The sequence below is a fragment of the Dendrobates tinctorius genome, unplaced genomic scaffold (genome assembly GCF_039654945.1).
Source record: "Dendrobates tinctorius isolate UK_male_01 unplaced genomic scaffold, ASM3965494v1 ptg000047l, whole genome shotgun sequence".
NCBI classification, from domain to species: Eukaryota; Metazoa; Chordata; class Amphibia; order Anura; family Dendrobatidae; genus Dendrobates; species Dendrobates tinctorius.
This window is the reverse complement of record NW_027361715.1, coordinates 13,076,118-13,090,939: the sequence shown is the minus strand read 5'-3', so window position 1 is coordinate 13,090,939 and position 14,822 is coordinate 13,076,118. Positions and strand designations below refer to the sequence as shown.

Here is a 14,822-nt window from a genome sequence, read left to right as displayed (position 1 = left end):
AGCAGGCAGCGGGGACAATTGGATGCATCCCCTTCCCGACCAGCAGGCAGCGGGGACAATTGGATGGATCCCCTTCCCGACTAGCAGGCAGCGGGGACAATTGGATGGATCCCCTTCCCGACCAGCAGGCAGCGGGGACAATTGGATGGATCCCCTTCCCGACCAGCAGGCAGCGGGGACAATTGGATGGATCCCCTTCCCGACCAGCAGGCAGCGGGGACAATTGGATGGATCCCTTTCCCGACCAGCAGGCAGCGGGGACAATTGGATGGATCCCCTTCCCGACCAGCAGGCAGCGGGGACAATTGGATGGATCCCCTTCCCGACCAGCAGGCTTGATTGACAGACGTCTATGTAAGAAGGAAATGATCATTGGATAACAGATAGAATGGCGCTGGTACAGGTTCAACACCTTTTTTTTTGTAAAGACCATTTTATCTTGTCACGGTTTCATCTTGGTTTTGATCTCTGATAATATGGATTCATTTGGTATTCCGGCCAAGAGACGGCTGCAGTCTCATCTTTGCTTTTCCCGCTTGTATAGCTTCCATGGTGAGCATATAAGTTATTCATACACATACAGATTAGATATTAGAAAAAAACTTTTTGAAATTGAGGGTGATCAATGAGTGGAACAGACGGCCTCGAGAGGTGGTGAGTTCTCCTTCAAGGGAAGTCTTCAAACCGAGGCTGGACAGACATCTGTCTGAGATGGTTTAGTGAATCCTGCATTGAGCTGGTGGTTGGTCACGATGACCTTGAGGTCCCTTCCAACTCTAATATTCTATGATATACTGCATTTACCTTGTAGCAGGAAGGTTTTCTCTGGTTCTTTTCTCTCCAGCTTTCCTGTTAGGAGGATAGACCTGTCACAAATCCACCATGTGCCCCATTGCTGTCTCCTGTCTTGAATCCGTTGGAGTAGCCCTTAACTTTCTTTGCAGACACTGGCCTGTCAGGTGCCTCAGATTTGGGCATCTCTTGTTGTGGTCCTTGCTTGCTCTTGTTTTCAAACTTTTCTAATTTCCTGCCGTGTAGAGCTGAGCGTTATGTGCAGCTCAAGGTTAAGGAAAAGAAGACGTTATTGACTGCCAAATTTTCTGCTCGGCCCTGTCTTTCAACAACAGATAACTCAAAATGGGATATTTTGGATGATTTGGAGATGCCTTGAGAAGCTGACAACTTGCGAGCAGCAGAGGTCATATTGACTGACTATCCTCACCTTGGTTTTCTTCTACGAGTGAGAGCACTTTTCATCTTTAATTCTATGTCCTTTTATAAGCACATTGCCCGGGAGGACATAAGCAACGGACTGCTTTAATTTGCATTGCATTGCCTCCAGAGCATTAGTTAATTTTCTTTTTTTTCCTTTGGTGCAATCCCTTAAACAATTTCTTAAGTGTGTGTCATGTCCAGATAAAGCGGAGGTGCTTTGTGGGCCTGTGTTTGCCTTTTCTGTCCGGAAAGTGAATTTGGCCTTAAAGCATGACCACTCAGAAGTCATTTACAATCCTTCCAGTTGTTCTTCAGACCTCCCTGCAGAGTACAGGCTACTAAATATTCCATCAACATAGTCCTGATGATTTACACATTTTATTGAACTCATACAGATAAATGTTATACGTGTGCCTGAGAATGTAGTCATATTTGTGTGTAGACCTCATAGTCGTTCATGTCAACCATGATGTTCTGGAGATTTTCATGTTATGTGATTCTCCCGTGTAGCATGGTCTTCTAGTTGTGACATGTGAAGTCAATGCTAAACTTATTTGAAATCGCTTATGAGATCTGTATACACATCTTGCATTCAACGCTTCGCAGAACTTGTCAACCCGCTGTAAAATCAATCCATGGGCACGTTACGTTGGGACCTGCTGGGAAAGTCTCTCCTCTTACAGAACTTGTACAGTTAGTGAAGAATGCAGAGCTTTTGCTTGACTTGGCACATTTACTGGTACAGACAGGGCCTTCATTGAAGCAGAAGTCTCTGAGCACCCTGCTAACCCTGCCGTGCTCAAGTACTCTGCCTGACAGCATCTTATCCAACTGTTCCTAGCAGCTGGCGGTGCAGTCAGGAGGCAGATTGCTTATGGTCGTTGAGATTGCACATGGAAGCTAACGAGGGCACGATGGATGGACTTGAGACATTTAAGACCTTTCATCGACATTGGGTATTCTAGAAATTATGTCTCATGATTTATCGCACATCTACGTATTCTAATCAAATGCCCCAATTCATCATTTCCGGGGTTTTTAAGTCACTTTCCTTTTTTGTCTTGTCCTATTAGTCACCTTTTTTTATGCCATATTTTGAGACTTTTTAAAAAGTTGCAATTGATGTATCGGGTGAAAACATCTGGACATTCGTAAACTTAGGCTACAACGCAGAAGAAAAAAATACAAAGACATGAGTAATACATAAAACAAATTCCAAAAAGGGCACAAATAGAATAATAAATTGGGAACAAACACATAAAGAAGGTGCAAAACTAGACAAAACAGGTGCAAAAGCAAGCGGTGAATCGGGGTCAAAGTGTATCCAAGTTCAGTTTTGGGTTAATATAATCCTAATTTGGCTTTACCACGATCCTAAAGTCTGGCTTTATCAGTTTGGTTTCTTTTAGCTTTGCAGTTTATCAATACTATTTGCAGAAAGGATGCAAAAGAATTTGTAGAAAACCACCAGGTGGCAATGTTTCCTCTATTAATCAATGAATGGTATCGCAGTATCTAATATATCAAGGTATGGGGTAGAAGAGCTGGTGGTGTAAATGCACTCACCGGCGATACCAAACAGTGCGTGATATTTTACTATGATTGCAGATGAGCGTATCGATTCTCGGGACCATGGTCCATATGCCTTGTCACTAGTCCATAGTCCTCATCCGACAAGAAACCTTGTGAACCAAGTCCGTCGTGTTTTCAATGCATCACAACAATGTCGCACCAGGCTTGCATATCAGAAGAGGCTATGGGGAGCTCTTCAGGTAAGAGCCGTCAGCATAGCCGCTGGACAAGAGTCCTGGGAACTGTTTCACTCATCTCTAATTGTAATGAATAGTGCGTGATGTATTATCAGTGATTGATTTATACTTAAATTTTATGATATATTCCTATAATACAGTCCTATGTAACCTCTTTATAACTCTTACATTAATGTGATATTTTCTGTGACCTTTGCTAGACTTGGCACATAAACTGCTACAGACAGGGCCTTCATTGAAGCAGAAGTCTCTGCTGTGGGTATTAGGATTCCCACCATATGTAGATAATGACTAGAGGATAAACAGAAAAATCTTAAGGCTCCCCTTAGTGCAGAACTGGAACTTATAAAAAAAAAAAAGTATAACACATAGTGAACAAGTAGTGTTAGAGGTAGTATGCTTCTCTACAGTCATGGCAAAAAAATTTTTGACACAAATGTTCATTTTGATAAAGTTTGTTGCTTTAGTTTTTTTTATAGTGGTAATTTCCATCAACTCTTGATTGTTATGATGATTTGCAAAAAAAAAAGTTGTAATTTCCTGCCATTAAAATTAATCACAAAAAAAAACATTTAAATTTAATTTTAACCTTGACCTGCTACATTAATTCAGTGATCTTCTCGTTGGCTAAGGAGAAAGTGTTAATTATGACTAGGCAGCTGATATCACTCTCGCAGACTGGTTGCTTTAAAAGGGTGCTTGAAGTCATAGTCTTCTTTTTTTTGTTACCTCCAAGGAATCGTGCAGTCATTATTGTGTTGCATGAAAAGGTCTTTACAGGCAAAGACATTGCTGTTTGTCAGATTGCCCCTAAGTCAACTATATATTGGATAATCAAGAACTTCAAAAAGAGATATTAAATTAAAAAGGTTTAAGGGTGTCTTAAAAAAAAAAAGGTCTAACAAGTGCCAGGATTGTCTCCTAAAGAAGATTCAGCTATAGGATCGGTTCAACACCAGTGCAGAGCTTTCTCAGGAATGGCAGCAGGCAAGTGTGAGTGCATTTCCATACACAGTGACAGGAAGGCTTTTGAAGGCAACAAGGAGAGCACTTCAATCCAAGAAAAATATTAAGGACAAATTAACACTGCAAGAAGTACAGAGGATGAACTGCAGAGGTCTGGAGTAAAGTTATTTTCTCTGATGAAGCCATCATCAGACTTCGGGACACCAGGAAGAATTATTTTCCGGAGAAGAATAATGATCACTACCATGAGTCCTGTCTCATGACAACAGTAAAGCATCTTAGACCGTTCTTGTGTGGGGGCTTCTCATCCACAGAGGGGGCTCACTCACAATTTTGCCTAAGAACACTAATCCATAAAGAATGGGATCTACCCATCCTCCAAGAGCAACATCTCCTAATGGCAGAGGAGGAATTTTGTGATGAACAATGATTTTTGTTTAGCATGATGGAGACCCATGTCACAAAGCAAAAATGATGACTAGGTGACACCATAAACAAAACACTGACCCTTTGAGTCCCTGACCAGGAAACTGACTAGATCTCAATGTCATTGAGAAATATTGACTAAAGGTCCCGTTACATTTAGTGATCCACCAGCGATCCCGACAACGAAACGACCCGTTCAGGATCGCTGGTGCATCGCTAAATGGTCGCTAGTGAGCTGCCACACAGGCAGATCTCACCAGCGACGTAGCGGCGGTCGTTACTTACCTGTCAGACAGCAGCTCTGGTGACGACTTCCTCCCGCGTCCATGGAGTCGCTCGTCGGCGCCAGCAGGAAGCCGACGACGAGAAATGGACCAGGACGATCTCGCGCGATCAGCGATCTCCTTCGGGGAGCCGGGTCGGAGGTAAGTGTCACATGTAGCGAGATCGCTACCGATATCGCTGTTGCGTCACAAAATCGGTGACGCTTTAGCGATATCGCTAGCAATCTCGCTATGTGTGAAGGGGCCTTAACCCTCAAAGATCTGGTGGACAAACAAAAACACGGAAATTGTGATAAACTCCAAGCCCTGATTAGGCAAGATTGGGCCATCATCAGTCAGTATTTAGCTCAGAAGCTGAAATCTAGCTGCCAGGGCGAAGGGCAGAAGACTGGAAAATAAGGGACAGCATTGTAAATATTGAGTCTTTGCATAAACTTGATGTATGAAGAGTTGGCCTTGAATATTTCTATCAGCCAAAAATAAATCCCATTGCTTTGGAAACAAGTATTAAATTTGATAAGTGCACGTGCGAAGTTTTAGTAGAAAAGGTTATGTCATTTTAAAATTGTGATTCAGAAAAAATACCCATCTCAGGTGAAAAGTTGACATTCAGCAAATAACTTTACAAAGGTGACTTGTTTTTGAAGAATAATGTCCACAAGTCTGTTATTGCCCTGCAAAAACTCAATAACATCAGCTTTGAAATTGTTGTTCACCTACCATATTCTCCTGATTTGTCCCCATCTGATTATTCTCTTTCTCAAACTCAAAAACACAGAGGCGTATCCACGGGGGGGCAGCCGACAGAGGGGCGCCATCGGGCCTCCTGATGCGGCGGTCCAGGGAGGAGGCTCCCAGTCGGCGGCATTCTGCTGCCCCCACACAGATTCTCCCATTCTCTGAGCGGGCTGTCAAACTGACAGCCGGCTCAGAGAAAGTGCTGCGCGTCGGTCGGTGACTCAGTGTACAAGCGTCTTCAGGTGTCAGACGCTAGTACACGTGACTCACTTGTTGCTGTAAACTCTGACCGCCGCCGGCACTTCTGCATGAATGAAGCGCCAGCAGCGTGATCAGGTCACATGATCATGCTGCTGACGTCACACGCCGGCTCTTCACAGGCAAAGACACAGGGCACAGGCAGCGTTGCGGTTGGTGGTAAGTGCTCCAGCTCCAGACGGGGTAATGGAGCTGAAGACACCGAAGATCAATGGTGGAAATGTAAGGACATGCTCTGGAGGCTAGGAAGGGATGGTCAGGGACGCTATATGGAGTGCATGGGTGGATGGGTGCAGACAGATGCATGTGGTGTAGAAACATGGGGAGAAGGGGACAGAAATCTGAGGACATTATAGGGGGGATACTTTGTGAGGGGGGATTTGGAGTGGGGATGAGGGGGTACTTTATATGTGGGGGGATTTAGAGTGGAGATGAGGGGGTACTTTATGTGTGGGGGGATTTAGAGTGGAGATGAGGGGGTACTTTATGTGTGGGGGGATTTGGAGTGGAGATGAAGGGGTATTTTATGTATGAGGAGATTTGGAGTGGAGATGAGGGGGTACTTTATGTGTGGGGAGATTTGGACAGGAGATGAGGGGGTACTTTGTGTGGGGGGAATTGGAGAGGGGATGAGGGGGTACTTTGTGTGGGGGGATTTGGAGAGGGGATGAGGGGGTGCTTTATGTGTGGGGGGATTTGGAGAGGGGATAAGGGGGTGCTTTATGTATGGGGGGATTTGGAGTGGAGATGAAGGGGTACTTTTTGTGTGGGGAGATTTGGAGTGGAGATGAGGGGGTACTTTATGTGGGGGGGATTTTGAGAGGGGATGAGGGGGTACTTTTTGTGGGGGGGGATTTGGAGTGGAGATGAGGGGGTACTTTATGTGTGGGGGGATTTGGAGTGGGGATTAAGGGGTACTTTATGTGTGGGGGGATTTGGAGTGGGGATGAAGGGGTATTTTATGTGTGGGGAGATTTGTAGTGGAGATGAGGGGGTACTTTATGTGGGGGGGATTTGGAGAGTGGATGAGGGGGTACTTTATGTGTGGGGGGATTTGGAGTGGGGATGAAGGGGTATTTTATGTGTGGGGAGATTTGTAGTGGAGATGAGGGGGTACTTTATGTGGGGGGGGATTTGGAGTGGGGATTAGGGGGTACTTTATGTGTGGGAGGATTTGGAGTGGGGACAGGGGGGGTACTTTATGTGGGGGGATTTGGAGAATGGATGAGGGGGTACTTTATGTGTGGGGGGATTTGGAGTAGGGATGAGAGGGTACTTTGTGTGTGGGGGATTTGGAGTGGGGATGAGGGGGTACTTTATGTGTGGGGGGATTTGGAGTGGGGATGAGGGGGTACTTTATGTGTGGGGGGATTTGGAGAGGGGATGAGGGGGTACTTTATGTGTGGGGGGATTTGGAGTGGGGATGAGGGAGTACTTAATATGTGTGGGGGGATTTGGAGTGGGGATTAGGGGGTAATTTATGTGTGGGGGGGATTTGGAGTGGGGATGGGGGATTTAATGTGTGGGGAGATTTGAGGACACAACGAATAGTATGTATGTATGAGGGCATGTATGAGGGAACAGTATGGGGGATGGGTGCAGACAGTATGGGGAGCGAACGGGTAAATGTATGTGGACACAGTTAGTAGCGATGGGAAAAATGTATGGGGAGTGAGGGTGATGGGATATGTGCAGACATAGTATGGGGAGTCAGGGGTATGTGTGAGCAGACAGTATAGAGCAGTGATTGTGAACCTTTCTGAGACCGAGTGCCCAAACTGCAACCTAAAACCCAATTATTTATGACGAAGTGCCAGCACATGTCAAATGCCTCATCATTGTCCCCTTCATGTAGAAATATGCCCCATCATGATCCCCTTCATGCAGAAATATGCCCCATCATGATCCCCTTCATGTAGAAATTGCCCATTCCACCACCTCCATCATTTCCTCCACCCCATCACTGGCCCTCTCCCCATCAATGGCCCCCTCCCCTTCGGCCATCTCCCCATCACTCCCTTCATTGGCCCTCTCCACATCACTGACAAACAAACACACCACAGCGGCCACACTCACCACCACACTCGCCAAACACACACATCACAGCGGCCACACACACACCAGCGGCCACACTCACCTCTCCGCGCACCGTGTGAGAAGCAGGAAGTGCAGCTCCGGATCAGTGAGGCGAGGCCGCGTGCCAGCTGAGAGGGCTCTGCATGCCCTCTCTGGCACGCGTGCTATAGGTTCGCCATCACTGGTATAGAGAGTGAGGGGGTAAATATATGAGGAGACAGGATGGTGAACAGAGAGATGTTAGAGGAGACAGTATGAGGAGGGAGGGGAATAGTGTGAAGCGACAGTGTATTGCAGACATTTTTATTTAGGAGCATTATAATAACACTCCTATCTTTAAGGGGATCGTGTGGAGATTTGCTGCAGAAGACCGGAGAAGATGGAAGTCTACAGAGACTAGATGTGGATGAGAAAACTCATCATGGGGTCAGGACAAGAAGAAGAAAAGAACGACTCCAGAGACGACGTCATCTATAAGGTACCTGGATGTAAATATTATTTGTGATACTGACTTATTCTCATGTTTTTGTTAGGAGCATTAAATGGGTTGTCCAGGTTTGTGCTGAGTCTGCAGACATTCTATGTGACTGCAGACTTCTGAATTCTCACAGTGCTCACTGAACGCTGTCAGGATTCTCTCGTGCCGGTAATTTACATACATGCGGTCACATGCTGACTGGACGTGTGTGGCCTCACTCAATGGAAATGAACGGAGCGAGGCTGGGCACGTCTAGTCGGAATGTGGCCAGAAGTATATAAAATCACATACATGTGCTGACATATGACCGTGCACTCTTGCCACCGGTACGGGAGAATCCTAAAAGTGTGCAGTGCATTCGTTGTGAGAATTCAGAAGCTGCAATGTCAGGATTCAGCTCTGCAGGTTCCAGTAGTCATCACACGAACACTTCACTCATATGAGACTTTCATACTCATGGTCCTGTGACAACGAGCTTCTTTTCCAGCTTCTCTCAGTTTTTCACTGAACATTAGGAAGAGCAGCTCATGGGTACAGGACTAAGTGTGCAAATCGTGTGTGTGTGTGGGGGGGGGGGGGGCGCCGGACCGAATTCTTGCCCCGAGTGCCAGAAAGCCTAGATACACCTCTGCAAAAACATACTGAAAGGACGACCATTTGCAACCAAATGTGATAGTAATTGATAATGTGGAGTCGTGGCTTGCAGAACAGGGTAACTTTTTTTTTTTCTAAAGGATTATAATTACATTTTGGACAACTCTGTTCCATCCAGGACAAGACTACAGACGCCTAATCTCAGAATCTCTGGGGGGGCAGTGGTTGGATTCTAGGGATCAGAGATAACTTATTTGGTGAATAACCCTTTAAGAGTCTTGGTTGATTTTCCTATTCTTTACAATTACAGTGTCATGCATAAACCAAAAACACATACATATATATATATATATATATATATATATATATATATATATATATATACACACACACACACACGAATAAAAACATGCACCCACAGGGCCAGCTCCAGGTTTTCGTGGGCTCCTGGCGAAAGAGTCTCAGTGGGCCCCTGTAACACATACCACAATTCATGATGCACAGATAAAAAATATAGGTATAGTACAATGCCAAAGATTTCACTTACTGCTTACATTACATGAGTGATATCTATTGTAAATGCCACAATATAATACAGAAGAGGTGATTCAGGTGATGGAGAGTCCACAGTTTCAGGGTTTCAGTACCTGTAGTATTAGAAGTAAACGGAATATTGATACATGTACCCTACGAGTAGAAACTGTCCTCAACAGTGTTCCCTTTACACAAGTCAATTTCCTCCTATACAGTCCTCCATATAGTATAATGGGCCCCATACATTCACCCATACAGTATAATGAGCCTCATATAATGTTCCATATAGAATAATGGCACCATATAATGCTCCATATAGTATAATAGGCTCTAATTATTGCTCTATACAGTGTAATGAGCTCCATATAATGTTCCATACGGACCGACACTACCATTCAAAAGTTTAGGGTCACTTAGAAACTTCCTTATTTTTGAAAGAAAATCACAGTTTTTTCCAATGAAGCAAACATTAAATGATTCAGAAATACTCTATACATTGTTAATGTGGTAAATGACTATTCTAGCTGCAAACGTCTGGTTTGTAATGCAATATCTTCATAGGTGTATAGAGGCCCATTTCCTACAACCATCACTCCAGTGTTCTTATGGTACTTTGTGTTTGCTAACTGTGGAGGAAGGCTAATGGATGATTAGAATACCCTTGAAAACCCTTGTGCAAGTATGTTAGCACAGCTGAAAACAGTTTGGCTGATTAGAGAAGCTATAAACCTGACCTTTCTTTGAGCTAAATAAAAATGACAGACCACAAGGCTGAAACAGTATAACATCATATATTACATGTGGGTGCAGATGAAAAGAAAACCAACACAATCAGCCCATGGAAAATCAGTGTAGGACACACTGTAATCAATAAGAAGCAGCAAAAGGAAATCAGTGCATAGATGACCAAGGTATGATAAAATCACAAATCTTTATTAGATAACACAGGTAGAAAAGCACAAACAATGACAGACAAAGGGTGACACAAGCAGAAGCAGAGCAAAGGGATATACAGTGTCAAAAACTGGGGATGTGGGAGAGGGACCTCTTTCTGTCAGATGAGGTCTCGTCAATGGGCCGCGTCCCCTTTTGGACACGGTACATTGATGATGTCTTCTTCATCTGGCAGGGCACGCCCGTCGACCTTGAGCGGTTGATGACCATTTTGAACAGCAATGACCGTTACATCCATTTAACATTTACGTATAGTTCAGAGGCTTTGGATTTTCTAGATGTTATTGTTAGGAGGGACCCTGCCGGGTTTTTACAGACGGACATCTTCAGAAAGACTGCGGCTACTAACTCCTTACTTCACGCCACGTCATCTTATCCAGAACATATTATTAAATCTGTCCCAGTTGGACAATTTTTACGATTACGTCGTATTTGTTCGACGGATGAAACTTTCTTCTATCGTGCAAACGAGCTCCGTCAACTCTTCTTAGATCGTGGATACAGCCGTAGATCACTGAAGCGAGCCTTTAATCGTGGCAAACATACTTCTAGACAAGATTTACTGTATAAAACGGGGTCATCTACTGAGTCTAGGGATCGGCAGGTTGTGAGGTTCGTTACCACTTACAACTCCAGATCTAATGCCGTTCGGACGGCTTTACAAAAGGCCTGGCCTATACTCCGGATTGACCCAGTCATTAAAAAATTCACCACCGAAAAACCGTCTTTGGCATTTCGACGGGCAAAAAATTTAAGAGACCATTTGGTCTCTAGTCACTATTCTGGTGGTTTTAGACCCTCATTCCTGGACTCCTTTACTCTCAGGGGTGGTTGTTCTCCATGTGGTCACTGTGTTGTCTGCCCCAACATATTGCGATGCAATGATTTCACCAACTCGGATGGTGATCAAACTTTCACCATTAAACAACGAATCACATGCACGACAAGATACGTAATTTATTACGCTACTTGTCCGTGTGATCTTATTTATGTTGGCCTTACAACACGCCAACTAAAGGTCCGTGTGCGGGAGCATGTGTTGGGGATCCAGGCGGCACGGGACCACATGGATGACTACACCCTGAGAACTATTCCCAAGCACTTCAAAGATCATCATAAATGTGACGCATCTTTATTTAAAGTGCGTGGCATCGAGGCTCTGAGAATAGATATCAGAGGTGGGGGCCTATCTAAAAGGCTGGGTCAATTGGAAACCAGGTGGATCTGGAAGTTGCAAACGGTTCATCCGAGGGGTCTTAATGAGTGTCTGTCATTTGCTCCATTTTTATGATTATCCTCTCTATTCCCTTTTCTGCTGCTGCCAGTTGGGTGACTCTTTGTGTCTTTGGTTTTAACATTTGTTTTTTGTTTTTTTTAGTTTTAATTGCAGGCACCTGTCTGATGGTTTTCTTGTGGCTTTCCTTGTTGGGTTGGATGGATATCCTACTTGGGAAGATGAAGATATATCTACTCCTCCATTGTTGTATGGAGAATATGGCGGTTTCAAGGCCTCATTTTTCCCTCATCGCAATACTATGAATGCTGGACTAATAATGCCTCTGTATTTATGTGCCAGTTTACTCTATGGCACATTCTGAATGGAGAATTTGGCGGTTTCAAGGCCTCATCTTCTTTTCATCACAATACTATGAATGTTGGTTTAATAATGTCTCTGTATTTACGTGCAAGTTTAATTTATGGCACATTTTCATGGAGAATATGGTGGTGCCCTAGTCCTTATTCTTTCTCCATCTCATTATTATGAATGCTGGACTAATGATGCTGCTGTATCCATATGTAGGTGTATTTTATGGCTCAATATTATGGATGTGTATACTGATGTATATATCGACACGTATACAGCTTTTGTGCGGCTTTATGTATTTAAAATTATGTACTCGATTATATATGATAGGTATGGGTACTGAATACTGGTTACTGTTATTAACTCTGTAATATTATGTGCTCTGCCTCTCATTTTTACCGATTTATTTTTGCTGCCCATGTGTAATTTATACTCTTAGTTTACATTTACATTTCTTGTTAATGCCCTATTTGCACTCCCCATATATTAATTAATTTGTATATCATTGGTGATGCATTACTACATTGTTATATTAGGGTACATCATTAGTTGTAGCGCTATTCAGCCCGCTTCTGTCTTGTAAAGTCCTTTTCAGGGACGCTCAGTATTCCCCTTCACAGTTCTGGCAGATTTCCTGCCTTTTGCCCATATCCAAGATGGCCGCGGCCGTCTTTCCTGTTCCTGTACATGTGTGGGTGGACACGCTTCCTGTCCCACCCCCGTCTGCCTGTGGTCTGGCGTCTGACGTCAAGGGGCCCCGTGCTGATCAGCACCAGCCCAGGCAGCGATGGGGGATGTGGGGGGATTGGTCAGCGTTACCCCTCATGATTGGTGCTTGTTTTTACTTCCCCTATTTAAACCGCAATTAACACCCTATTGACACGCCCCCTGAGGAAGGAAGATCATTTCCGAAACGTACGTCGGGGTCAGCTGAGCTTGGGATTCAGTGTCTCTCCCCTCTCCCCTCCTGGTAGGTTTACCTTGCTTTTGTGTCTTTGTAATTTCACCCCTGATTATATGGCTGTCCAGCTGGGGATTTTACCCCTTACTGCTTTTCACTGGTCTGCCTGCTATATATTGGGTGTTTATACTTGGATACTCATTTATCTTTACCACCAGGTGTTTACTCACGATAAGGGTCAGAGTGAGGTTTTTGACACTGTATATCCCTTTGCTTTGCTTCTGCTTGTGTCACCCTTTGTCTGTCATTGTTTGTCCTTTTCTACCTGTGTTATCTAATAAAGATTTGTGATTGTATCATACCTTGGACATCTATGCACTGATTTCCTTTTGCTGCTTTCTTTGAGCTAGTTGAGAATCTTGAGCATTACATTTGTTGGTTCCATTTAACTCTCAAAATGGCCAGAAAAAAAAAGAACTTTCATGTGAAACTCGACAGTCTATTCTTGATCTTAGAAATGAAGGCTATTCCAGTCTCATATATTGCTCCATATAGAATGGGTTCCATATAATGCTCCATACAGAATAATTGCCCCATATATTGCTCAATTCAGAATGGGCCCCATATATTGCTCCATAAAGAATTGGCTCCATATATTGTTCCATACAGAATGAGCCCCATATAATTTTCCATACAGAATGGGGCCCCAAATAATACTTCATACAGAATGGGCCCCATAAAATGTCCCACACAGAATAATTGCCCCATATAATGCTCCATACAGAATAATGGCCCCATTTAATTTTCCATACAGAATAGGCCTCATATAATGCTACATACAGAATAGGCCCCATATAATGATTCATACAGAATAGGTCCCATATACTCCCAAAATACTTACATTTTACTCTTGTACCAGAGGTCCAGTATCCTTAGCGACTTCAGTCTCTCTGCGGTGCTCTGGAAAGAGGTCATGCTATAGTGACGTCATCATACCCTCTGCCCTGAGATGTCACAGATGGAAAAGACAGGACCTGCAGAGGAAAGAGGCAAGGTAAGTATTTCAAATAGTTTAAAGTACAGAGGGGGACCTCCCAGTCAAATAGTTTAAAGCACAGGGGTCTTCCCGACTCACAAGCCCCATAGCTTGCCTGTGTCCTTTGACAGCAAGTGGGCCCCAGCACTAGCTGGGTGCACCAGGTGGTGATGTCCGCCCTGCCTACAAGGGCCCCACTCCACCTCTTGGCATCGGAGCAGCTGCACCATATGTCCGCCCCTGGTGCACCATCCCTTAATGCATGCCTTTCGCATTTTGCAATTACTGGTCTCTTGAAACCAAGTTTATTTTTAACAAACCTTCAGCAATCAGAGCAGTTTTTGGGAGTTTACTCCATCGTAATGTAACAGAAAAAACGCAAAAGTTTATGGATGAAAAAGTGAATCCAGAATAATGGTTCAATGCTTTTTCTCAGTTTTAGAGATCACAGAAATGTTCACAGACCACTTAACACTATATGTCTGAGAAATGAATGCCTACAAAATTTTTAAAAGCTTTTTCTAAGTTTTAGAGATCACAGAAATTTACTCCACACTATGGAATAATGTATGGCTGAGCAATGTAGCCCAGGAAAATGTTTCAACAATTTTTGGGTGTGTTATAGAACACCAAAAAAGGACCACAAAGCATGTAATGCTTGATGGATAAAAATATATTCAATTTTTTCAGCCCCCACAAAAAGAAATGCAGCTATATATTTGCCAAGGGACTGCACAGGCCTAATCCCTGTCTGCCAGACTGGATTATATCACTCTCCCTGCTCCTGTGACTCTCTGTTCTTCTCTAGGCTGAATGCAGATTGTATGTGATACAAATGATTAGCCCTTATAAGTGTTGTTAGTATGATGGCTCAGATTCAGCACCATTATCAACACTACAGGAATCTGATTCGTTATACTGTGTACACACACGCATGGGGCAAAACTGTATATGAGATGTGCTACTACAAGGCACAACTGGAGGATGTTGTAGTTAAAGGGAACCTGT

The 14,822-nt window shown here is 43.9% G+C and overlaps 1 long non-coding RNA gene across 1 annotated transcript; it reads left to right on the top strand.

The window, feature by feature from the left end:
- Positions 1 to 2,753: 2,753 nt before the first annotated feature.
- On the top strand, positions 2,754 to 13,139 carry LOC141089720 (uncharacterized). Its single transcript, XR_012232375.1, has 2 exons — positions 2,754 to 2,987; positions 11,671 to 13,139. It is a non-coding gene; the product is annotated as an uncharacterized lncRNA (long non-coding RNA).
- Positions 13,140 to 14,822: the final 1,683 nt, after the last annotated feature.